The 2,792-nt window shown below is 40.4% G+C and overlaps 1 pseudogene; it reads left to right on the forward strand.

Moving 5' to 3' along the window:
- On the forward strand, window positions 1-1,941 carry LOC139035896 (cytochrome c oxidase subunit 3-like; annotated as a pseudogene).
- Window positions 1,942-2,792: the final 851 nt, after the last annotated feature.

A 2,792-nucleotide genomic window follows, 5' to 3' on the forward strand; every position in this document is an offset into this window, starting at 1 on the left:
ATGACCCACCAAACCCCTGCATATTATACAGTAAATCCCAGTCCCTGACCCCTCACAGGAGCTATTTCAGCTCTTCTAATAACACCAATCCCAGTTGAGCTATTTCAAATCCTAAAAGATGATGCTGTGAAAGTGCTGCGCTCAATATGACAGCAAATTTGGAAAACTCAGCAGTGGCCACAGGACTGGAAAAGGTCTGTTTTCATTCCAATCCCAAAGAAAGGAAATGCCAAAGAATGCTCAAACTACCACACAATTGCACTCATCTCACATGCTAGTAAAGTAATGCTCAAAATTCTCCAAGCCAGGCTTCAGTAATATGTGAACCGTGAACTTCCACATGTTCAAGCTGGTTTTAGAAAAGGCAGAGGAACCAGGGATCAAATTGCCAACATCCACTGTATCATTGAAAAAGCAAGAGAGTTCCAGAGAAACATCTATTTCTGCTTTATTGACTACTCCAAAGCCTTCAACTGTGTGGATCACAATAAACTGTGGAATATTCTGAGCGAGATGGGAATACCAGACCACCTGGCCTGCCTGTTGAGAAACCTGTATGCAGGTCAGGAAGCAACAGTTAGAACTGGACATGGAACAACATACTGGCTCCAAATAGGAAAAGGAGTACGTCAAGGCTGTATATTGTCACCCTGCTTATTTAACTGATATGCAGAGTACATCATGAGAAATGCTGGGCTGGATGAAGCACAAGCTGGAATCAAGATTGCTGGGAGAAATACCAATAACCTCAGATATGCAAATGACACCACACTTATGGCAGAAAGTGAAGAACTAGAGGACCTCTTGATGAAAGAGAAAGATGAGAGTGAAAAAGCTGGCTTAACGTTCAACATTCAGAAAACTAAGATCATGGCATCTGGTCCCATCACTTCATGGCAAATAGATGGGGAAACAGTGGAAACAGTGGCTGACTTTATTTTTCTGGGCTCCAAAATCACTGCTGATGGTGATTGCAGCCATGAAATTAAAAGATGCTTACTCCTTGGAAGGAAAGTTATGACCAACCTAGACAGCATATTAAAAAGCAGAGACATTACTTTGTCAACAAAGGTCCATCTAGTCAAGACTACGATTTTTCCAGTAGTCATGTATGGATGTGAGAGTTGGACTATAAAGAGAGTTGAGTGCTGAAGAATTGATGCTTTTGAACTGTGGTGTTGGAGAAGACTCTTGAGAGTCCCTTGGACTGCAAGGAGACCCAACCAGTCCATCCTAAAGGAGATCAGTCCTGGGTGTTCATTGGAAGGACTGATGTTGAAGCTGAAACTCCAATACTTTGGCCACTTGATGCAAAGAGCTGACTCATTTGAAAAGACCCTGATGCCGGGAAAGATTGAAGGCAGAAGGAGAAGGGGACAACAGAGGATAAGATGGTTGGATAGCATCACTGACTCAATGGACATGGGTTTGGGTGGACTCCGGGAGTTCGTGATAGACAGGGAGGCTTGGTATGCTGCGGTTCATGGGGTCACAGTCGGGCACGACTGAACGACTGAACTGAACTGAATTGAATAACACTAAATCTAATTATATAATTTCATTTTAACTCTACAATACTATTAACATTAGGTTCATTAACTAATTCTTTAACAATATATCAATGGTGAGGAGATATTATCTGAGAAAGCACTTTCCAAGGTCATCACGCACAAGTTGTTCAAAAATGACTTTGATATGGAATAGCCCTCTTTATTATCTCAGAAGTCCTGCTTTTTTATTGGCTTTTTTGGAGGCTTTATGAGACTCCCTTTATGAGACTCAAGTCTCATCCCTATGCCTGAGCTAGGCAGATGCTGCCCATGAACAGGCATTCGCCCCTTTAATTCACTAGAAGTTCCACTCCTAAATGTATCTGTATTACTAGCCTCCAGAATATCTATTACCCGAGCTCATCATAGCCTTATAGAAAGAAAACTGTAAACATACAGTTCAAGAATACTTTATCTAGTGAAAAAATGTTCAACATAGCTTGTTATTAGAGAAATGCAAATCAAAACTATAATGAAGTATCATCTCACACTGGTCAGAATGGCCATCATCAAAAAATCTACAAACAATACATGCTGGGTAGGATGTGGAGAAAAGGTGACCTTCTTGCACTATTGGGGGTCATGTAAGTTGATACAGCCACTATGGGGAACAGCATGGAAGTTTCTTAAAAAACTGAAAATAGAGCTACCATATGAGCCAGCAGTCCCACTACTGGGCATATACCCAAAGAAAACCATAATTCAAAAAGACACATGCAATCCAATGTTCACTGCAGCACTATTTACAACAGCTAGGACATGGAAGCAACCTAGATGTCCATCAACAGATGAATGGATTTTGAAGTTGTGGTACATATACACAATGGAATATTACTCAGCCATAAAAGTGAACACACTTGAGTCAGTTGTAGTGAAGCAGATGAACCTAGAGCCTGTTATATAGACTGAAATAAGTCAGAAAGAGAAAAATATCATATATTAACACATATATATGAAATCTAAAAAAATGATACTGATGAATCAGTTTGCAGCACAGCAATAGAGATGCTTTTCCCTACAAAGGTCCATCTAGTCAAAGCTTTTGTTTTTCCTTAGTCATGAATGGATATGAGAGTTGGAAAATAAAAAAGGCAGAGTGCCGAAGAATTGATGCCTTGAAACTATGATGCTGGAGAAGACTCTTGAGAGTCCCTTGGATAGGAAGGAGATCAAACCAATCAATCCTAAAGGAAATCAACCCTGAATATTCATTGGAAGGACTGATGCTGAAGCTCCAATACT

This window comes from Odocoileus virginianus, chromosome 7, assembly GCF_023699985.2.
Source record: "Odocoileus virginianus isolate 20LAN1187 ecotype Illinois chromosome 7, Ovbor_1.2, whole genome shotgun sequence".
Taxonomy (NCBI): domain Eukaryota; kingdom Metazoa; phylum Chordata; class Mammalia; order Artiodactyla; family Cervidae; genus Odocoileus; species Odocoileus virginianus.